The 23,987-nt window shown below is 42.2% G+C and overlaps 1 long non-coding RNA gene and 2 other non-coding genes across 3 annotated transcripts; 1 reads left to right on the top strand and 2 right to left on the bottom strand.

Moving 5' to 3' along the window:
- Window positions 1–3,493: 3,493 nt before the first annotated feature.
- LOC103167322 lies at window positions 3,494–23,695 on the bottom strand. The gene is made up of 4 exons (XR_485113.3): window positions 23,632–23,695; window positions 10,612–10,803; window positions 4,267–5,653; window positions 3,494–4,047 (listed from the first exon to the last, which is right to left on the bottom strand). It is a non-coding gene; the product is annotated as an uncharacterized LOC103167322 (long non-coding RNA).
- On the top strand, window positions 11,592–11,729 carry LOC114810440. The gene has a single exon (XR_003758140.1). It is a non-coding gene; the product is annotated as a small nucleolar RNA SNORA7 (small nucleolar RNA).
- On the bottom strand, window positions 12,956–13,093 carry LOC114810759. The gene has a single exon (XR_003758454.1). It is a non-coding gene; the product is annotated as a small nucleolar RNA SNORA7 (small nucleolar RNA).
- Window positions 23,696–23,987: the final 292 nt, after the last annotated feature.

The following is a 23,987-nucleotide window of genomic DNA, read 5'->3' as shown; positions in this document are numbered from 1 at the left end:
CAATAGAAGCAGCATGGCTTAATGGAAAGAGTATGGGCTTGGGAGTCAGAAGGTCATGGATTCTAATCTCAGCTCTGCCACTTGTCTGCTGTGACCTTGGGCAAGTCACTTAACTTCTCTGTGCCTCAGTTACCTCATCTGTAAAATATGGATTAAGACTGTGAGCTCTGTGGGGGACAACCTGGTAACCTTTTATTCTCCCCAATGCTTAGAACAGTGCTTGGAACAAATACCATCATCATTATTATTATTATTATTGCAATACATCAGAGTGGTAGTCATGTTCTCTTGCCCTCAAATTGCTTACATTAGAGTGGGGAAAACAGACATTGAAGCATATTAAATATAGGGGATATCTTTATCTTTCCCTCCTGGACATTGATCTAAGAAGTTATATATTGGTGGCCAGAGTTCATAATTTTTGCATGCTTTGAAAAATGAATTGCTTAATAAGAAATAATAGACAGTTGGATGCTCCAGCCAATGAGGAGACACTTCAGCAATGTGTTCTTTAATATCATTTTCCTGTCATATGATTATTCGCTCTGTTTCAGAATTGTTTTTTGTTTTGAAAAGACATGTCTTTTGCTTCTTACCTAATGTGGCATTTCTGGGGCATAAAGGACATTTCTTCAAGGAACAATTTATTTGATTAGGCATTTTTTCTACTCCCTTTACTATTATTAACTTTAGACAAGATTTGAACTAACAAAGGAGACTCCTGACTCAACTTATCTAATTACTTGGCCCCACTGAACTATCATAACATTAAACTGTGGACACACCATCTGTTTCTGTGGAGACACTGTAAGCTCACAAATTTATTCTTCAGATTGCCCAACAGGAAAAAGGAAAAAAAGGAATTCTTGTTGGAGACAAAAGAAAGTTTGTTTAAATCTCCAGTCCTCAGCCTCACTGGGTTCTTCAACAGCACAGCCAATTTTACATCATGTTCTCCCTCTTACTTTGCATATAGTAAGCGCTTAACAAATGCCATCTTTGTCATTATTATCATTAGATTGCTGAACCCCAAGGCTTAGAACAGTGCCTGATACCTAGTAAGCACTTAATAAATAGCATTTATATGTTGAAAAGACTTAATTAGGCATGGGCTTTCTATTTAACAGATTCACCTGTTCCCAGCCACACAGGGTCCTCCTCACCCTCTTTTCTCTGCTCCCATTATCATCTTCCCTGAATCCCCCTCACAACTTTCCAAGGATTTTTCTTCCTGATTTAAAAAGAAAATGTTTCTGTCTTTTTTGAAATCTTTATTCCCTGCCACTGCTGCTGTGGGCAACCCCTGATAGCCCTCTCTCCTACCAAGGCCTTCCTTACCCATCTCACTCTAATTCCAGCCTGTCCTTGCAGTTTTCCGGTTTCAGGGAGCTCCGGCTTTGAACCAGGAAAAGGCCACCTGTGACAGCAAGGCATGAGGTTTTTTTTCTTTAAAAGAAAAGCTTTCCAAAAGAAGAAAATGAGAGCTGCTGGTGGAACAGTTAGCCACAATAGGCTAGCCCAGCTTGGGGAAGGGAGGACTGGGGAAGAATCTCAGAAACCCAGGGGTCAGGGGTTGAGTTTGGGATTCAGGAAGGAGGGGTTATGGAAGCCACAGGGAGCAGAGGAAACAGGGAGGACTACCAGGAAAGGGGATGGTCAAGAAGAGGGTTTAGGAGGGGTGGTGTGTGCAGGGCGGGACTTATCCACTTTGACAGGAAATGTCTTATGTAACAGGCTTTGCCCCAAAGTGCAGCAAAAGTCCTCAGTGTTGCTTCACATACCTCATTCACACAGTATGTTGTGGTACAAAGTCCACATGCTAATCTCTTAGGAGGTCAACATTTTCATCCATTTTCTGATGAGGAAACCAAAGTCCAAGAGACGAGGAGAGGACTCTGACACGAAGACATGCCTCACGTGAGGGAAAATTATAATTCAGAAAAAGAGCCCATATCTCAACTCTGACCTGCCTGCTCAAAAATGAGAAGTGTTTATATTTCTCTTGAGTTATTTATTTTTTGTCCAAGGAAGAAACTAGAAGAAAAAGAGGAAAGGTTTATATTTGCCTTTGTTTGAAGAGCCCAGCATTTCCAAGTTGGATAACTCCTGTTGCTTCTGACTTTCCAGAATTTTTTAGTCAGATTACTTAATCTGACAAATTGCTTCCAACTGCTAATTGTCATTTAAAGGATACTTCTAAACCACACATCAATCCAACTGATGCCTGTCAGAGCATAGATCATATATATTGTGTACCCTTTTTCATATGGAAAAGTCTCCGTTAATATCCTTTCATTACACTCTGGCTCGAGTCAGAAAGAATCACTGACTTATTTTCTATATGCCCAACTTTCCATGTGAATGGTATGGATGAACCCCAAACCTTCGTCCATCGTCCAAGTTTCTGAAGAGTTTGAGTGCAAATGAGAGAAAGAGAATACACAAAAGCAGCCAAACGACAGTTTAACTGTGGACAGGCCAGATGGCCTAAAGACTGCGTCCTTGCTCTGCTCTCTTTCCCCCAATGACCAACTTGGGTTTTTCAGTCAGAAAATGGGCCAGTGGAACATTTGGGCCACCCCCTTATATTGGCTAACCTCACCAATTGGCATAGTTTCCATATCCTCAAAGGTTGGCAGCCCTGCCCCACTTCTCTTAAGAGTGTCAACCAATCACATAAGCAATTCTGCACGTTCTCCCCTTTGTGGTTTGTTTCTATTTATCATTTCCTTCACATGCATTCCCTTCCCCTTTCAAAATCGAGCATCAGGCACTGCTGTAATTCAGATGTCAGAGTGGTTTGAAGCCATTCCCTGGAGGATGAGTATTTGAACTGGCAGAGAATAAGTGATGGCTAATGAACATAAGCATTTATTTTGTCAGGATTTCAGCATATCATTTGTCAAAAAGCTTATTCCAGTGAATGCCACCCACACCTCCCAGCGGCTTAATGGAATGGCTTGCCAGATATTTCCAAAGGGCACCACTCGAAGTCCTCCCAGGACACCCAGAAAGATTTCCAGAACTTGACAAAATGAGGTAAGGGGAATGTCTCCCCCACCCTGATGAATACTTCAATTTCAGAAAGAAATTAGTCACTCACTTAAAACCAAATTATAAGACAGCACATTGAGGCAGCTGCAAAGTCAACTTTTGGCATTAAGGGATTCAACGATGCTGTGAAATTTCAAAAGCAATCAAGAAAACCTACAGGGTCTTGTATTAAAGGCTTGAGCAATCTTATATGCCATACAGGACTAGATGCCCCTGGGGATGAATAGAGTGGGCAACATTAAGAAGAAAAAAAAACCAAAAACTTTCCTGAAAGTCATGACCCAAATTATCCAGATTCTGAACAAAGGTTTCAGTCAGAGCTTTCACTTCATTGCATTTCACCTAATTCTGTTTCTTCATATGAAGCAACAGACCAGGAAGGAAGATCTGAAATAGAAATAAAAGCGGAGCCTGTATAGCTCAGTGGACAGTCGTGCGTCCTTTATTTTTCAGTGGAGAGTCAGCAGGCATTTTGGGACAGATTTTTCTTTCAGAGTTCAAGGTCCAGTTTTCAGACATTTCAATATTCAAGTGTCTTAATTATTCAGTCACAAGTTTCAGATACAGAAAGCAAATCAATCTGCCAACAGTATTTATTGGGAGCCTACATTGTACTCAATTTGGAAGAGTGCAATAGATGTGTTGATCTAATCTCTGTCCTCAAGGTGTTTATAATCTACAGAGTTTGATGAAACATATCCAACTCCAACCTTTACTGTTGCAGACTTCAACTTTTTGGAGTTTTCAGAGATTAATTTTTTTAAAAATTGGCAGACATTTCATACACACTTTATCCCAGTGTGCTAAACCCCTAATTTCCAGACCAATAGAGCATAGCTTTATTCTTGGATGAAGGAAAGTGTGAATCACAAGTGGAAATTACTGGTACAGATTGTCCAATGTTACGATCATTCTGCTTTAGAGGGTCATCTTTTTTGTCTCAGTTCATCTCCCACACTTGACTGTGCTTTTGAGCAGGATACAGAATTATTCCTGGAGAGAAGGAATTTACAGCACAACCCCACAATATCAGACCCCTGGTTCTCTCCAGAGCTTTGCCCACATTAATAAAACAACTCCCCATCCTTCCCAGAAGAAATGTTGACCCAACATCTTAATTCTATGCCACTCAAAAGGTATAAGGCTCACAGTTGCCTCTAATTATAGACAAAGCTTAGGCCTCAAATTCCCATTACAGATATCATCACTGACCTGCAATCTGTTGCCTGTGGTAATACTCTTTTGATATCCTATTGCTCCCATATGAAAAGATTAGGTGGTCCTCTCACTACATTTTCCTCTTCTTGACGTGTATGCTTGGTGACGTCCACAAGGATGAGCCCCAGAAAGCTGCTCCGGTCTCTAGGAGGCTGGGGGGTGGGAGCAATAAGTGCTAACATTCTGTACAACAGAGACCTAAATCCCCCGAATACTTCCTATTGGCCCAGAAGTTTAAAATGTAAACCTTATTTCTTCCCAGCCTTTGCACTGTCATCTCTTCACCGTGAACTGTATTTAAAATGTAAATAAAAAGAAGGCTTTTAGGAGATTTAACTGTTTCCCCTGGTATTTAAATTATTCAATTATAACTAAAGCTATTAAAATACAGTTAATTAAAATTGTTAGATTGTTTTCCTTTGCTCTGATCACAGCATTGCCCTACTTCTCCCTCTAGCTGTTTAATTCCTATTAAAAATGATAATGCTTTGCTTTATTCATAAATGCAGCAACCTTACGCACATTCTTCAAGTGATCTCCTTGGTACAAACTGTGCTGTTTTCTTCTCTTCTACCAATGAAGCGGAAATTCTGCTGTAGTCTTTAGAGGTTTAATCAGCAGTAAAAAGACTCAAAATTTAAACATTAGCATTACCAAGTCACAACAAATAATACAGCTCCCTGTAAAAATCTGTCTAATTCTGATGCAATGTAATGTCATTAGAGACAGCAAAAGAACCCTAAGGTTTAATAAAAGGTGGGACCTAAGTAAAGGCTTCATAACTCACAACATAAAATTACCAGATCTACACGTTAAATATTTTATTTGAAAGGTTTCACAGTATTTCGAGTGGGAATAGCAATGTAACAGAAGTACAGATGGGTAAGTGCTATTGGAAAAAAAAAAAAGAAAGCACAGAATCCTGCTTGGACAAGTTCACATTTTGTTAAATTCATTATATCTAAGAAGGAACACCCCAAGGAACTAATTGTTTATAGTGTTTAAACTCCTGGACCATGTACTCATCCTAGGCTAATGATACCCTGGCTATCCCAAGTAAGAGTTCAAGGTGGTAGAAATACTTCTAGGTGTATATCATTGCAGTTGATAAGGTAGACACCGATTGCAGTGTGACTTTGGCAGGTTAGCGTGTCACACTAACATCTATTTCTACCTCCTGAGAGAGAAACCGACACCCAGGGAATTAAGATGGCATGATCCTGGTTAGATAGAGTGTGATCTGGTCCTAGCTGGTCAGACCAATCTTCCATCCTTCACTAGAGGGCTTATGTAGAACTTTGATTTTGATCGTGGTCTTCATTCCATATCTTTGTTTAGTAGCCTTCAATATAGGATGGCTGAAATTGATCCTTGTTCAAGGCTATAGAGCAAAAACGAGAGAAGCACCAGGGTGGTCATGACTGAACTAAACTCCCAAAACAGACAATTTGTAAAAGTAGAGATTTGATGAACCCAAATGGGTTCTAAGAATATTGGAGACTGGGCTTTTTGGGGTATTTTTGTTTGGTTGTTGTATGGCATTTGTTGCTAACTGCTTACTATTTGCCAGGCACTGTACTAAGCACTGGGGTAGATAGAAGCTACTCAGGTTGGACACAGTCCATATCCCATATGGTGATCACAGTCTTAATCCCCATTTGTGAAATCCCTGTTTCACAAATGAAATAACAGAAGCAGCATGGCTCAGTGGAAAGAGCCTGGGCTTGGGAGTCAGAGGTCATGAGTTCGAATCCCAGTTCTGCCACTTGTCAGCTGTGTGACTGCGAGCAAGTCACTTAACTTCTCTGTGCCTTACTTACCTCATCTGTAAAATGGGGATTAAGATTGTGAGCCTCACGTGGGACAACCTGATTACCCTGTATCTATCCCAGCGCTTAGAAAAGTGCTCTGTACATAGTAAGTGCTTAACAAATACCAACATTATTATCATTATTATTATAACTGAGGCACTGAAAAGTGAGAAGCAACATGGCCTAGTGGATAGAGCACGGGCCTGGGAGTCAGAAGGACCTGGGTTCCAATTCCGGCTCGGCTAAGTGCTTGCTGAACAACCCTGGGCGAGTCGCTTAAGTTCTCTTTCCCTCAGTTTTCTCAACTGTAAAACGGAGACACCTGTTGTCCCTCCTATGTAGACCATGAGCTCCATTCAGGAGCGAGACGGTGTCCAAACTAATTAACATGCACCTACCCCAGCGCTTAGAACAATGATTGACACACAGTAAGTCCTTACCAAATATCATAAAAAAGAAAAGAATGTGAAATGACATGCCTAAGGTCACACAGCAGACAAATGGTGGAGCTGGGATTAGAACCCAAGTTCTTCGGACTCCCAGGCCCATGCTCTATGCACTAGGCCACGCTGCTTCTCAGCTTTGCAATGTAATGCTTACCATCCCTGAAGTTTATGATTGTCAGAGCCCAGCTGCAGTGTCACTGTCAGGTCATTTGGTTAAGCCACATGATGCCAGACAATTTCGCTTAGGGAAAAACTGAGAATTTTGTTTGTTTGAAGTTACCTACAGATTATATTTGTAACCAAACTAATCTACACTTTACTAATCTTACTTTTTACTCCAGGTCTACCTTGGGAAGAGCTGACATCTACCACCCCCCAGCTCCCACCTCCAACTTCTTTAACCATTTTGACCCCTTTATCACATTCCTTCTTTATCCATGCCCACTTTGATCCTTGGAGACTTCCAACGTCCACATAGATGTACCCGGTGAGCCCTCGGCCGCCCACCTTCTGTCACTCCTAAACTCCGCTGAACTGCTTCACCTAACCTCCTCCACCCACCAACTTGGACACACACTCGATCTCATCATCTCTAACCACTGCACAATATTTACCTTCACCAACTCTGAAATGCCTCTGTCTGACCCCAAGCTTCTTGCTTGCCTCCTCTCCCACACTCCTCCTCAGTGTAAATCTGTACTATTCCCCCATGAAGACCTCCAATTTCTCAACCCCATCCATCTCTCTCAGCACCTCACACTCCACCTAGCCTCCCTACCCACTCTACCCACTCTTAATGACCAAATAGATGGTCTCAACACCACCCTCTCTACTCAACTCAACTCACTCACTCCCCTATCCCTCACTGGAGAAGCAGCGTGGCTCAGTGGAAAGAGCCTGGGCTTCGGAGTCAGAGGTCATGAGTTCGACTCCCAGCTCTGTCACTTGTCAGCTGTGTGACTGTGGGCAAGTCACTTAACTTCTCTGTGCCTCAGTTTCCTCATCTGTAAAATGGGGATTAAAAGTGTGTGAGCCCCAAGTGGGACAACCTCATTACCCTGTATCTCCCCCAGCGCTTAGAACAGTGCTTGGCACCTAGTAAGCGCTTAACAAATACCAACATTATTATCACTCTCATACCACTAATCCACAGCCCTAGATCACCTGCACTGTCTGCCTCCTACACTGCCTCACCTCCTTTTCTCTCCTTCTACATCCCAGCCTGCACACTCCATTCCTCTGGTGCTAACCTTCTCACTGTGCCTCCATCTCGCCTGTCTCACCATCGACCCCTGGCTCACCTGCTACCCCTGGTTTGAAATGCCCTTCCTCCTCAAATCTGCCAGACAATCACTCTCCCCCCTTCAAAGTGCTACTGAAGGCAAACTTCCTCCAAGAGGCCTTCCCAAACTACGCCCCACTTTTCCTCATCTTCCACTCCTTTCCGTGACACCCTGACTCACTCCCTTTGCTCTTCTCCCCTCTCCCTGTCCCATAGCACTTATATATATATAATCCATATATAATTTTATTTATTTATATTGATGCCTGTTTAGTTGTACTGTTGTCTGTCTTCCCCCCTCTAGACTGTGAGCTCATTGTGGACAGGGATTGTCTCTTTTTATTGCTATATTGTACTTTCCAAATGCTTAGTAGAGTGCTCTGTACACAGTAAGCTCTCAATAAATATGATTGAATGAATAAATTAATTAAAATATGTTATCACTTGGTGAGCTTTTTGCTGGATCTCCAGGACAGCAGGTGAAAAACTTCCAGAAATCAGTAGCTGAGCCCCCAGAAGAACTCAGATCTTCCCCAGGTGGGTGGAGCTTTTCTCTCTATTAGTCAAGAGAAGTAGCATGGTCTAGTGGAAAGAGCCAGGACCTAGGAGTCAGAGTGCTTTGGATCGTTCATTCATTCTATTGTATTTATTGAGCGCTTACTGTGTGCAGAGCACTGTACTAACTGCTTGGGTGAATGTAATGTAACAATAAACAGACACATTCCTTGCCCACAATGAGCCTACAGTCTAGAAGGGGAGACAGACATTAATATAAACCATGGATATGTACATAAGTGTTGGTTCTAATTGATTCTAAACCACACTTTGCCACTTGCCTGTTCCTTGACCTTAATTTATCTGAGCCTCAGTTTCTTCATCACAAAAAAATGTGATTCAACACCTGTCCTCCCTCATATTTACACTGTGAACCCCTTGTGGGAGAGGAAGTGGTTCCAATCTCCTTCTACTTTATCTACCCTACCCTTTAGTACAGTGCTTGACCCATAGTAAGTGCTTAACAAATACTACTACTATTAAGAAGCCATTCCCCTCAAGACTGTCCCATTGAATTGGGAGTGGGGTTCTTGAATAGGAGGGTCTGTGTCTTTTGGATTTCTTGAATATAAGGGATTTTTTTCTATTGTGTGCCCTCAAGAGCCTAGGACAATTGCTCTGCCCACAATAAACAATAAATCAGTGTTGGGTTTTTTTTAATGATTTGTTGCACTACTTAGAATACAGTTTGGTTAGAATGTAATGAAGGAATAGGGGAACATATCGACCATAAGGCTGCTGTGAATAGGTTGTATTGAGATGCAGCTCTACCAGAAATGTTGTTTTAAGCAGGATGTCCACAGGCATTGCAAAGGGAACCAACTGCAATTATTTCAAATGAATTATTCACTAGAAATTAACTTCAATCCAGTGGCAAAAGTGTTCCCTCTGAGGTGCTTATAACTACTGATAAGTGTCAGAGAAGTGCAGCTTTATAAAAATATTTTCTTTCATATCTTTCTTGAATTTCACCCAGAGCTTAGATCCCTATCCTATAGGCATTTGGTATTCACCCCTTCCTCAGCCTCACAGCGCTTATGTGCATGCCTGCAAATTAATTATCTCCTCCTCTGTATTATAAACGCACCATGGGCAGGGAATGTGTTTACCAACTCTGCTGTATTGTAATCTCCCAAATGCTTAGTACAGTGGTCTGCACACAGGAAGCCCTCAGTAAATACCATTGACTGATTGACTTTGCTGCAGAGCCCATGTATCATGCTAATGGGCTTCAAATCATCTTCCCCCAGCTTTTTATTTCCCTTGGAAGCAGTGGTTGACACAGTATGATTCTCATAACATCATAGTTTGCAAGGATACAACTAATGTGTTTTAAGACGAATGCCTGAACAGATGATGATGATGATGATAATGATACCAAAACACTCCCCACTCTCTTTTCAGGCATAAAACTAACTCTTACTGGAACCAGTGGGGAGTTGTGATTTAATCATTTTGCAATCCTGTGGCAAAATATACTTGCACAGAACTTCTGTAGCATTTATTGATCTCTACCAAATTCTTCTGCCTAATTTTCTAGTGGAGAAATGATAACAATGCCTCCTGATTTATTTCACCTCTTGCTTATACAGCATTTGGGGTTGAGTTGCTGCATAGCTATATTAGTCAATTCATACCATAAAGTTTCACAATACCAAATGAATTCCAAAAAACTATTCTGGAAGCCAGTGAGTAGTGTGGCCCTTTCTCCAAAAGCACTGCTTTTCTGAAGATGCCATGTCGATAAAATACACGAGGGCATTCCAATATCTGGATCGCTGGTATTTTGAAAACTATCACACTATCCTTGTTATTCTGGACAAATGTCAACACTCAGCCGATGGCATTTTAATCTTCTTTTAGCTTGTCCTCTCTTCTCTGAAGAACTGTCAAAACTAATATAGAGGAGCTACTAGTCTCCACCTCAAAAGGGAGTCCACTTCAATAGTAAGAAATTTGTCAAACTATATGCCGTGTTTCCAAAGCTTTATCTAAGTACATTTATCTTTTCTTGTTCTTTTGGGTTTGGATATAGTCTTCCTCCTTAAAGAAATAGAAATACAGATACTGGTTTCTACTTACACAACTCCCAGCTGAGCTGATGGATAAAATTCCAACACAGCAAGGGGGCAGTCCTTATTAAGGAAAGATATTGAGCCAACTTTGGGAGATTAAAAAAAACTATAGAATTCCTAAAGTTTGGAAGCCTCAAGCAGACTTCACACTTTACTCTTTCAATTCTTACCCGTTGAACTCTTTTCAGTAGATAGGTGCTTTAGTAGATTGACTTGGATGCTGAAAGGAGGGAAAAGATGATGATGTGTATGAGAAATGTAAAGTTTTGGAGCCCTCCTCCAGGAACATAGTGATGTCATCAATTGGAGTCCAAAGGCTTTGAACTATTGTGTCAATTGCTCTCTCAGGGATTGATGGTACTCTGTCAACCAACAAGAGAATCTTGTGAAAAAATACATCTGTCTTCTCTGCTCTCTCTCTTCCTTTCCTTTTGTCTTTTAGGAAGAAAAAAATAGAGACATTAAATGCCAAAGCTTATGTTAATACAGCATTAAGGTTGAAAATGTAATCTCACAGGAATCAGGAAATTCCTAACAAGGTGTTTCCATGGCAACGTAGCCGCACTGCTCCTATATCCGTTCTGGTACTGTTTTCCTTGTTAAATATGATCCTTTCATATATTATATTTTATGAAGGTAAATGTGTTACCCTAAGCGCACACGGGCTTGAATTAAAGCCGCTCATGGAGCCCTGACTTGGGATTCCCCAGACTTTCGCCTGCTTAATTCCTCAAATGTAATGTTGCATTCACTTATGTTCTTGCATTTAATAAAAGTAATTTAATCTTACTAAGAGCAGCTACTGTGGTTCCAGAGAAGCAGCAACAGCAAACCACACACTCAGGAGGGTTTCTCAGTGGCCTAGTCCCAAATATGAAACAACCACCCACTGTCTTGTCGCAAATTCAAATCCCAGCAGGTTTAACTCCATTTTTCCCCTTTAGTTAAGCCATTTCCAACTACTTGAAGAGAAAAAGAACTCTTTTTTTAAAAAATAAAACAACCAAACTTCTGTGATATTATAAATTCTTCATTCTTAGCTTTCTTGCTAAGGTAAATTTTCAGTATGTGGAATGAATCAATCACACCAATTGTTTTTTCAGATAGTCAGTTAGTTGATTGTATTTACTGGGAGCTTACTATGTACAGACCCCTCTTAAGATCACACCTGGAGAATTTCCAGGACTCTACCAGTCTCAGCTATGGCAGGGAGAGTCAAGCAGAGGTACACCCACTCCATTCCTAGCTTGGGCAGTGGCTAGTGAGTGGAAGGCCATCTGCTACAAGTCAAAACTCACCTGGGCTCGGCAGCAGCGGCATGGGAGAGAGTCGAGGGCAGAGACTCAATTTACTGTGTGGGAGAAGGCAATGGTAAACTACTTCCATATTTTTACCAAGAAAACTCTATAGATACGCTACCAGAACGATTGCAGATGGACAGTGGGGCATTCTGGGAGAGATTTGTGCATGAAGTCTCTATGGGTTGGAGGTGACTAGACACCATAAGACTGTGCACAGAGCACTATCTATGCTCTCGGGTGCCTACAGTATAACAGATACATTCCCTGCCTACAACGAGCTTACAGTCTAATGCGGGGGCTGACGATCTAGAGGATGTCCAAGTCAATTCATGATCACCTTCCATCGTGTTGCTCTTTCCTGATCATTAAACGCTGAAGAACCAGTGAGGAGAAGAGGATCTTGTCATTTCCAGTTTCTGTCTACCAACTCGATTGTATTGTACACTTCCAAACATTTAAAACAGTGCTCTGTACATAGTAAGTGCTTAATACATAACCACAGATTGATCAATTAACAAGGGGAAACAGAAAGATGACTTTCTTGACTGCTTTGGTAGTCCAGGCTTTTCTCAAGGAGACTGTGGTATCTGATTCCTTGGAGGCTTTGAAATAGATGCGGAAGCAGTTTGGCCTAACAGATAAAATCTGGGCCCGGTAGCTAGAGGACCTACTTTCTAATCCTGGCTCCACCACTTGTCTGCTCTGTGACCTTGGGCAAGTCACCTAACTTCTCTATGCATCATTTTACTCAACTGCAAAATGAGGGCTTAATACTTGTTCTCCCTCATATTTAGACTGTGAACCCCATGTGGAACAGGAACTATATCCGACCTGATGATCTTATATCTGCCTCAGCACTTAGAATAGTGCTTGACACATAGTAAGAGCTTAATAAATACCTAAAAAAAAGATTTGGGAATGGGATTGTGTCCAACTGATAATATTGTCTCTATCCCAGCACTTAGGATAGTGTGGCACAAAATTAAGTGCCTGTCTTATGCCATCGAATCCTCTCTGATCCATATCGACTCCATGGACACGTCTCTCTCAGAACGCCCCACCTCCATCTGCAATCATTCTGGTAGGGTACCCATAGAGGTTTCTTGGCAAAAATACTGAAGAGGTTTGCCATTACTTTCTTCTGCGTAGTAAACCTGAGTCTCCGCCCTCGACTGTCTTCCTTGCCACTGCTGCCCAGCACAGGTAAGTTTTAACTTGTAGAAGATTGCCTTCCACTCACTAGCCACTGCCTGAGCTAGGAATGGAATGTGTATGCCTCTGCTTGACTCTCCCTCCCATTGCTGAGACTAGTAGAGTACTGGAAACTCTCCAGGTGCAGTCCTCAGAGAGGAATAAAGTGCCTAATGACTCCATTATGTGGCCTGGTTAATGAAAGAGACTATAACTTTGGAATTTCTGATATCAATCAACCAATCAATGGAATTTATTGACGATTTACTTTGGGCAGAGGACTGTACTAAGCGCTTGGGAGAGTACAACACAAAAGAGTTGGTAAATTCGTTCTCTGCCTAAAATAAGCTTAAAATCTAAAGGGGGACATGGAAATTTATATACATGAATAAATTAATAATGGATATGTACATAAGTGCTGTGGGGCTGAGGGTGTGTTGAATGCTAAGTGTCCAAAGGGAACATATCCAAGTGCTTATTAATAATAATAATAATGATGTTGGTATTTGTTAAGCGCTTACTATGTGCAGAGCACTGTTCTCAGTGCTGGGGGATACAAGGTGATCAGGTTGTCCCACATGAGGCTCTCAGTCTTCATCCCCATTTTACAGATGAGGTAACTGAGGCACAGAGAAGTTAAGTGACTTGCCCACAGTCACACAGCTGACAGGTTGCAGAGCAGGGATTCGAACCTATGACCTCTGACTCCCAAGCCCGGGCTCTTTCCACTAAGCCACGACACAAAAGGGTGAGGGAGTCAGAGAAAGAGAGTTGAATTGAGGAAGGCTTCATGGAGGAGATAATCTAAATAAAACTTTGAAAAAAGGAAGGAACATAACCTTTTGGGAAAAGCACAGTTCCAGTTATAAGAGGACTCGGGTTCTAATTCCAACTCCACCACTTGGCTGCTGTGTGGCCTTAGGCAAGTCACTCCACTTCTCTGTGCCTCAGTTTCTTCAACTGGAAGATGGGGATTCAATACCTGGTCTCCCTCCTACTTAGACTTAGAGTTTCATTCAATCTATCAATCAAGGGTATTTCACGATCAATGACCATGTGAAGAACACTATACTAAGCACTTGGGAGATATGATACAACAGAGTTGGTAGGCATGTTCTCTGCCCACGGCAAGTTTATCATCTTAGAGGGGGAGACAGTTAATATAAATAAATAATTCATAATATATAATTTATATGTATGTACACAGGTGCTGTGGGGTCGAGGGTGGAGTGAATATTGAAGGCCCAGTGGTCACAAGAAATGGCATGGCTTAGAGGATACAGTAACGGACTGGGAGTCAGAATGATCTGGGCCTAATCCCTGGGTACTAAGGTCACATACCTGTCTACTGTGTGGCCTTGGACAAGTCGCTTCACTTCTCTGTGCCTCAGGTACCTCATCTGTAAAATAGGGATTAAGATTGTGAGCCCCATTTGGGACAGGGATTGTGTCCAACCTGATTTACTTGTATCAATCCCAGCACTTAGTACAGTTCTTGGCATAGTAAGTGCTTAATGAATATCACAATTATTATTATTGTAGTTTCAATGTATGGACAAGGCAGAAGGGAAAGGGAGCTGGATATCAATCAACCGTATTCATTGAGAATTTACAGTGTACAGAGGACTATACTAAAGGCTTGGAAGAGTATGATATAACAAAGTTGATAGATACGTTCCCTGGCCACAGTGAGCTTAGAGTCTAGAAGGAGAGACAGACATGAATATGAATAAATTACAGATATGCACAGAAGTGCTATGGGGCTGAGGAAAGGGTGAATAAAAGATGCAAATCCAAATGCAAGGGTGACGCAGGAGGGAGTGGGAGAAGAGAAAATGAGGGCTTAATTAGGGAAGGCCTTTTGGAGGAGATGGGTTTTTAATAAGGTTTTGAAGGTGGAGAGTGATTGTCAGTTAGATGTGAATCAGGAGGGTGTTCCAGAGGCAGAGTGTGGGAAAGAGTTTAGTTATGAGATAGACAAAATCAAGGTACAGTGAGTAATTTGGTATTAGAGGAGCAAAATGTGCAGGCTGAGTTGTAGTAGAAAGCAGCAAGGAAAGGTAGGAGGGGGCAAGTTGATTAAGTGCTTTAAAGCCGATGATAAGGAGTTTCTGTCTGATGAAGAGGTGGATGGAAAACCACTGGAGGTTCTTGAGGAGTTGGGAAGCGTGGCCAGAATGTTTTAGTTGAAAAATGACCCAGACAGTAGAGTGAAGTATGGATTGAATTGGGGCGAGGCAGGAGGTGGGGAGGTTGGCCAGGAGGCCGATGCAGTAATCAAGGAGGGATAGGTTAAGTGATTGGATTAGCATAGCAGCAATTTGGATGGACAGGAAAGGGAGGATTTTAGCACTGTTGTGATGGTTGAACTGATGGATTTAGGAACATAATGAACATGTGGTTTGAAGGAGAGACTGAATATAGGATAATGCCAAAGTCACGAGTTTGTGAGACAGGGCGGATGGTGCTGCTGTTGGATGGAGCAAGATGATTGATTGCTTTAAAGCTGATGGCTAGGGGTTTCTATCTTATGCAGAGGTGGATGGACAACCACTGGAGGTTCTTGAGGAGTGGGGAATTATGGACTAAAAGGTTTTTTAGAAAAATGATCCAGGCAGCAGAGGACTGGGGTGTGGAGAGCCAGAAGGCAGAGAAGTCAATGAGGAAGTAGATGCAGTGGCTAAGATGGGTTAGGATCAGTCCTTGGATCAGCAAGGTAGCAGTGTGGATCGAGAGGGGACTGTATCTGTCCCCTCAACCCCAGAACTTAAAACAGTGCTTGACACATAGTAAGTGCTTAATTAGTACCACAAGAAAAAAGAGAGAATAGAGAGAGTGGTGGTCTGGTGTACATGGAGGGGTCGGGAATACTAGGCTCAAGGGAAGATGTGGGGAAGGGTTCGGGGGTGAAATAAACTAGATCAGGGCACAGTGAGTAAGCTGGCATTGGAGGAGTGAAGTTGACGTCGGTACCTGGATTTCAATTTATTTCTTACCACATGATTTAACATTTAATTTTTTTTAACACAGTATGAAAATGCATAGTAGTGTGCTTACTGTATGTGTGTGGCATGGACCCATTTCAGGTCCACAAATATGCTAGAAATGTGTGTTTCCTCCAGTGATTTCTCTGTACGAAAACTAAGAAAGACTGATTTAAAAGGCTGCTTAACAAGTTTACCATTCCTGGCTGGACACACTCTTGAAAGACAATAATGGAGAGCTTTTTTTAAAAAAATTCAAAACCCTCAGAGCAAAGGGAAGTTGTGTGTGGTGTAATCAGATGCACTTATTGAAAATACAGAGAGATCCTAATAGACTGCCTTTTATTTCTGCTGGCATGGAACTCAGAAAGTGAAACGATAAAAGAGATCATCTTGATGCTTTTGGAAATGCAGCAGCAGTTTAGCTGTTGTATTTATAAGGTTTTTTTTCAAGCTTCCTTCTCTCAGCCAGCATTTCTCTTGGGCAGAATGTAAAATCAAGTTGTATAACTAACCCATGAGTCATTTTCCCTAGCAAAATGTCTCTCTGGGTGGGCCTTTGGGGCTTTTGAGTTACACGCTCTCTGTTCCCCCTCTGTCTGAGCAGCCTCCATGCTTGTGCCTAGTTGTGCTCATAATCAATTTTTTTCTTTTCCATTACAGCAACGAGAAAGTGTCACTTCTAATTAAAGTAGCCATTTCGGTTGCTAAGTTTTCTAATGGAGAGATTCTGCATGTGTCTTTAACTTTGGCTTTCATCTTCTTTTAGCAAATACGACCGTCTCCTGGCTCTCGCCAAACCGATGAATATTTTATCATCTTTATCTTTCCATCCGCTACGCAGCCTTTCCTGCTAAAGCTAAATAGAACAACGGGCACTAGGGAAGGAATATTCTTGTTGTGATGGTTCACTAAAGAAGCATACAGGCTATGAATAAAGACGAGAGCTTGTGCTTTCCTTATTTTTAGCTCAATTAGGACTGGTTAGTCAGCATTTGCTTTTTTAAATCACAATTTTCCCTCTTAACAGAAAGCAGATCTGCAATACATATGGTTCTGTGCATGCCACAGTAATTATTCAGTAAATAGACTCGTGCTTCCCCTCTTCCTTCACTACAGTTGCTGGGAAGAGGCCTGCTTGTTTGTGCCCACAGAGACACTTCCATGTCTATCCTTGGGGATGCTAAGTGCTTATTTTCTTGCACCAAATAAGAAAAAAGGTTTTAATCCTGAAAGGCAGGTCGACCTGCAAGCTTGGCCTTCCTGCATTCTGCTTCTTAAAATAGCTAACTCCTTCAGTAATATTAGCAATGTTTTCCAAGAAAAGAAACCAAACTATAGCACCATGGGAGAGGGGGATTTTGAATTTTAAGAACAGGTTACCCATGTGGAAAGGGTCAGAGAGAAGCAAACAACAACCTCCATGGACACCCTGGGACAAGAAAAAGGTGATCTCTCATTGGGCATAGAAATAGCATTGATTTATTCTGACAACCTTGATGATTTCTTGGTGCCTTAAATGTGTCTTGAATGCTTGTAGATATGGGTGCCTGCTACAAGCTAATTATGTTGTCTTGTTTTTGTCCAGATGTCTCCCCCGATTAGACTGTAAACCCATCAATGAGCAGGGATTGTCCCTATCTGTTGCTGAACTGTACATTCGAAGTGCTTAGTACAGTGCTCTGCACATAGTAAGCGCTCAGTAAATACTATTGAATGAATGAATGAGTTAACACAACGTGTTTGGAGGCCCCAGGAAGATCATAGTGGATTGAAGAATCCTAGCCATTTCCGTGCTCACATGGGATCACTTGTGATTGGGTATAATAATTGTGGTATTTGTTAAGCAGTTACCATATGTCAACCAATGTTCTAAACACTGGGGAAGACACAAGATAATCAGGTCAGACACAATCCCTGTCCCACACAGGGCTCACAATCTAAGTAAGAAGGAGAAAAGGTATTGATTCCCCAATTTTCAGATGAGGTAACTGAGGCACAGAGAAGTTAAATGACCTGCCCAAAGTCACAGAGGAAACATATGGTAGAGCCACAAAGGAAACACATGGTAGAGCCAGGATTAAAACCCAGGTCCTCCGACTCCCAGGCCCGTGCTCTTTCCACTAGGCCATACTGCTCCTCTAGAGGTCAAAGGATTTTGAGGAGCAGTGGTGGAGTAGTTCTTCTCATTAAATAACTCTCCTTCCCCCCCTCTTGTTCTCCTTCTCTTCCTCCTCCTCCTCCTCCACATCCTTCTCCTCAACCTCTTTTTCCTCAACCTCCTTTTCCTATACTCCCAAGCACAGTCTAGGAACGTCTAGTTTTTGTTTCCCATAGCAGATGCTCTTTTCCCTACCCTTGACTTATGAAAACTGGTGGCCTCAGACAACTCTCCATTTCAACAGCCCCCACTCAAAACCAACTCTAAGAAATATTATCCAAGGTTTTTGCAGGAGCTAGCCAGAAATCACTATATGCCTGCAATGTCTATGTTCTAAACGCTCACACTTGAGAAGAAATAAGATGGTGATGGACAACGTCACTGACGGAAGTGTTAAAGACTGAAATAAATTCAAGATAAAATGGAAATTTTAGATTGCCAAGCGACTGAAAATCTGGATTGTCTGATTTTCAGTAGCACATCATTCCTTTCAGTCATGGCCACCTACATGGTTAGGATCCCCAAGGAATAGTGTAATGAAAACAAAGGATAAATACATACATATACCTTGCCTAGGTAGTTGATATGCAGGTAACAGTCATCAACAGTCATCAATAGCTCTGATATTGAATTCCTAATTTACTCACTCCATAGAGGATGAGAGAAAGTACTAGGTAAAGGAATAATACGAATCCATACAAACCAGGGTCGAAGCAAAGTGTTGACTATTAAGTGGAGTAAAAATGGTGAATGGCAACCGACTTCAATCATCTTTTGATGGAAAAGGAGACACTCCACTGGAAACCTTGTCAATTACTGTCTCCTTTTGTCCCAACTAACTTCCACGTGATCTCTCTCAAGAGAGCTACAGAGGGTGAAAATAAAAATGGATGTTTTGAAAAGAGAGGCATGCCTTCTATGCAAATAATATTTCCTAGGTGTGTCTATGGCCTTTGTTTTTCATTTTTGGAACACAAATTTAAGAAGCAAATTTAATGCCTTTTGAAGCTGGCAATGCAAATCCAAAGGTTGGGATGACCTAAGCCATTCTGCAATTTGATGAAGTAATTTATTGAAAGACAGTTTTGTTTTGACTGGAGACTTTTTCCACATGACTTAATCTCTCCTCATCTTTGCCCTCCATCCCCAGTCTCCACCCCCTAAAACGGGTCTAATTTTTAGATAGAGCCCACTCTTTTTTCAGCTGTCTATACCTCTAACCCTACTACCTCCTATAGCAGGAAAGTTGCCTCGACAGGCGACTACAGAGATGCCTCAAGTAATGCAGTAAAACAATTATGTTAGCCTTTGTGGGGGACTCAGAAGGGAAATGTGGCAAAGTGTGATAATTTGTAAATTGCGTGACATTAATAGATTCATGAAGATATGCTTGGCAAAGCTTTAAGTGCATGCCTTAAGGTTCTACCCCCTTGAGGCTACTACCCTCCTCAGTTCTGCAGTCTGCAGATATATAGCCAACCGAGCCACATTTCCCGACAAGGAATTGTGGGGGCTTGGGAGCGTATGCCAGACCTTCTGGGGGTTTGGGCCACGATGAACAGGTTCTCATTTTGGGGGGACAAGTGGGAAAGGTTAATCAACCATTTCCCCAGAAATGCCCCAGGACTCGAGGATGCACAGATGTCAAAAACTGTGTCCCTGAAGTTATCCTGAACTGGTGGCAGATCCAGCATAAATCACTGACCGCAGGCTGTTTCATGTCTCAGAGTTTCGAGGGACAACACACAGCTGGGAATGATGGTATGGGGTAAGTGCTCACTATGTGCCAGGCACTATACTAACCCTTGGGGTGGTACAAGCAAATCAAGTTAGACACAGTCCTTGTCCCATGTGGGGCTCACAGTCTCAATCCTCATTTTACAGATGAGGTAACTGAGGCCCAGAGAAGTGAAGTGCCTTGCCCAAGGTGACACAGCAGGCACGTGGTTGAGTCAGGTTTAGAACCCATGACCTACTGACGCCCAGACCCATGCTCTATCCACTAAGCCGTGCTGCTTAGTGGAAACCACTAAAGATCACAGTAACGAAGCAAGACATCTCACTGACCAGATAGGATTCTGATGGGAATAATGTCAAGTCCCCAACCCCGTACCCCTTTGCACCTTTGAATGTGCTGGGGCACATTCAGTCTTGATGTTCCAATGAAATGATATTTCATTCATGTCAGCAGGGATGCAATGGGCTCAGTGTTTCATAATTAACACCTGGTTGGTAGAGTAGCTGAGACATAACTTTCAGAAATGTTAATAATTGTGAATTTCTATGAAATAAAACATCTTACTATCTGTAAAAAAATAATAACAGCACTCCACCAATAGGGCTCACATGATGATTGTGTACTGGCAAATTTGTGGTACATAATTATATTTCCCTAACCTAATCTTGATAGCTGATTCCTGTCATCTGATTTTATTGTAGCATCTTGCTCCATGGGAACAGAGGGAAGAGGCTTGGATTTGCCCCTAGGAGGAGATGGTAGCCTGGGGCAACTCTGATCAGCTGGAGAGACAACATAGAGAGAGGGGAAAAAAGGGCAGAGGACATCTTTAGTTTTCACTTCAAAGATTTCCCCTTCCAAGCTCTCAGGTGATAAGTTCTCAACTCTGTCATTTCCTCTCCCCTGTTCTAGAGGGTCAGGGTTAGTTCTAGGGTATATTAGTCCTTTCATTCATCTTCACCACAAGGCATTGTGTTATTTTCATCACTGAATGTTGAAAGCAGAGACCTCTGAGTGAAAAGGGTGAAATGGTGTCTTCTTATCTTTCCTCCCATTTTCTCCCCTCTTAATCATTCAGTATTTATTGTCCACTAACTGGGCGAACAGCACTAAGTGTTTGAGAGAGCACGACCAAACAGAGTTGGTAGGCAAATTCCCTTTGCACCAGGAGGTTTCAGTCTTGAACAGGAGACAGATATTAAAATGAATTTCAGATGTGTACATAAATGCTTCGGGGCTGAAAGTAGTGTGAATATCAAGTCCTTAAAGAGATTGCTTATAAATGTGTAGGTGACACAGAAGTGAGAGAGAGAGGGAAATGAAGGCTTAGCAAAGTTCTCTTGGAGGTGATATGGTTTTAAGGAGGGTTTGAAGATGGGATGAGTGGTGGTCTGTTTAACTAGACTGCAAGCTCCCCCTCTAGACTGTAAGCTCATTATGGGCAGGGAATGTGTCTGCTAACTATATTGCACTGTACTCTCCCAAGCGCTTAGTATAGTGCTCTGCACACAGTAAACACTCAATAAATACCTCTGATTGATTGACTGATGGAGATGGAGAGAACTGCAGGCCAGGAGGAGGACTGGGCATCCTCCTCCCCATTAACAGGAAATGTCAGAGGTTGTAGAAGCTTCCTGTACTCTCCAATCAACCTTCTTTCCTATAATTATAATTGTGGTATTTGTTTAGCACTTACTCTGTGTCAAAAACACAGAGAAGCAGCGTGGCCCAGTGGAAAGTCCCCAGGCCTAGGAGTCTGAAGGAACTGGGTTCTAATCCCAGCTCTGCCACTTGGCTGTTATGTGACCTTGGTCAGGTCATTTCATTTCTCTGGGTCTCAGTTACCTCATCTGTAAAATAGAGATTAAGACTGCAAGCCCCATGTGGGACAGAGACTATATGCAACCTGATTATCTTGAATCTCCCCCAGTTCTTAGTACAGTGCCTGGTACATAGTAAGCGCTTAACCAATACCAAAAAAAAAATTTAAGCACTGAGGTAGATACAACTTAGTCGAGTTGGATGCCATCCTAGTCTCACAAGGGGGCACAACCTAAGGGAGAGGGAGAACAAGCATTTTATTCTCATTTCACAGGTGAGGAAACTAAGACTCGGTGAAGCTAAGAGACTTGCCCATAGTCACATCAGGGAGGCAAGTGGCAGAGCCGGTATTAAAACCCAGGTCTCATGGTTCCCAGAGTCACACTCTTTTCACTAGGCCATGCTGCTAGTTCCTCCCAGAAACAGGAGGTCTTCCCTGCCTCAGCCCACTCCCTGTGGCTAGGACTCAAAGTCCCCTTTATGCTTTCAGAGACTCCAGCTTGGGCACAGATCCAGCATTTCCTCCTCTTTCTGCCCTACTTGCAGCCACTGTGATCTCTATAAGGGAACTCAAATCAGGGAAAAACCATTTCTTTGACTCTTCTGTGCTCTCTAGAACAAGCAGAAATTTATAGTAGTAGACAAAAAAAGAAGCAAATACTGGGGAAAGTCTCATTCCAATACATTAAATGGGAAGTTCCTAAAACAGGGAAATATGAATTGTATGGCATCAAAGTAAAGAGCAATAAAACGTGCCATCCCCCTCACTCCTGAACCCTTTACCAGAATCTCTTCTGACGAGGATGGATCATCCCTATGAAACAAGGGCCACAACTGAGGCACAGAGAAGTTAAGTGCCCAGGGTCACATGGCAGGCAAGTGCAGGAGCTGCAATTAGAAACCTGGTCTCCTGACTCCCAGTCTTGTGCTCTTTCCTCTAGTCCATGATGTTTCTCCAATCAAGCCTTCAGAAGTATTTATCAATTAATCATTAATATTTAAAGAGCACCTGATGCACATAGCACTGTACTAAACACTTGGACATTTTCAGTAGAATTTGTAGGCCTGAGCCCTAACCTCAAGGAGTTTATCAGAAGAGATGACACCCAAATTCATGAAGCATTCCATATTTTTCAAACAAAAACTCTTTAACATTGATTTTAAGTTCTCCATCACCTTGCCCCTCCTACGTCACTTCACTTCTCGCCTCTACAACCCAGTCCACTCACTCCTCTCCTCTGGTGCTAACCTTCTCACTGGGCCTCATTCTTGCCTGTCTCACCACCAACCCCTGGCCCACTCCCACCTCTGGCCTGGAACGCCCTCCCTCCTCAAACCCGCCAGACATTTACTCTCCGCCCCTTCAAAGCCTTACTAAAGGCACATCACCTTCAAGAGGAGACTAGATTAAGTCCCACTTTTCCTCATCTCCCCCTGCCTTTAACGACACCCTGGCTTGTTCTCTTTGCTTTTCCCGCCTCTCCCCACCCCACAGCACTTATGTATATTTCTTTAATTTGACTTATTTTTATTGATGTCTCTCTCCCCCGGTAGACTGTGAGCTCACTGTGGGCAGGGATTGTTTCTATGGCTGTATTGTACTTTCCCAAGCACTTAGTACAATGCTCTGCACACAGTAAGCGCTCAATAAATATGAATGAATGAATGAATGAACATCTTGGCCCAGAGACAGGCCTTTGATCTACCCCACCTCCACTGCTTCATCCGTAATCAGGATTGTTGTATTGTACTCTCCCAAGCACTTAGTACAGTAATACAGTACTCTGCACACAGTAAGCACTCAATAAATATAATTGAATGAATGAATGAATGAATATTCCAAAGAAGCTCAGTAAGGAAGAACTAACTTCCTTTATTTTTCCCCAAATCCACCAGATCTTAAACCCTCAACAGGCGGATCAGATACCAATGTTCTCCAAGTAATCAATTGATCAATCAATAGGTGCAGATCACTGTTGAGCAAACACACTAACCTTTCTGTGTCTCCATCTCTCCTTTTGTAAACTGGGAATAGGGTTTTTGCTACCAGATAACATCTGCAGAACAAAGAGAAGAAAGATGTCATATCATTGTGGTGCTATGAACATTATAACACACAGACACACCTGGAGAATCCTAGAGGGTACAGACAAAGAGAGCAATGGGAAAGTGATGAGGAAAAACAGCTGTGGGTCTTTGGTATTACAATTATAAACAAAAATATTAAATACTTTATGACAGGATTATACATCTCCTGCCTAACGAGCTGTCTACTTTAAAGCAGGCATTGTCCAAGAGAGTATTAGGGCTATAATCTAGCCCACCAGGTGGAGTTGGGGGCATTAGGAAG

The sequence above is a fragment of the Ornithorhynchus anatinus genome, chromosome 3 (genome assembly GCF_004115215.2).
Source record: "Ornithorhynchus anatinus isolate Pmale09 chromosome 3, mOrnAna1.pri.v4, whole genome shotgun sequence".
Lineage (NCBI taxonomy): Eukaryota > Metazoa > Chordata > Mammalia > Monotremata > Ornithorhynchidae > Ornithorhynchus > Ornithorhynchus anatinus.
The sequence above is the reverse complement of the archived record's forward strand: the minus strand, read 5'-3'. Positions and strand labels throughout refer to the sequence as shown.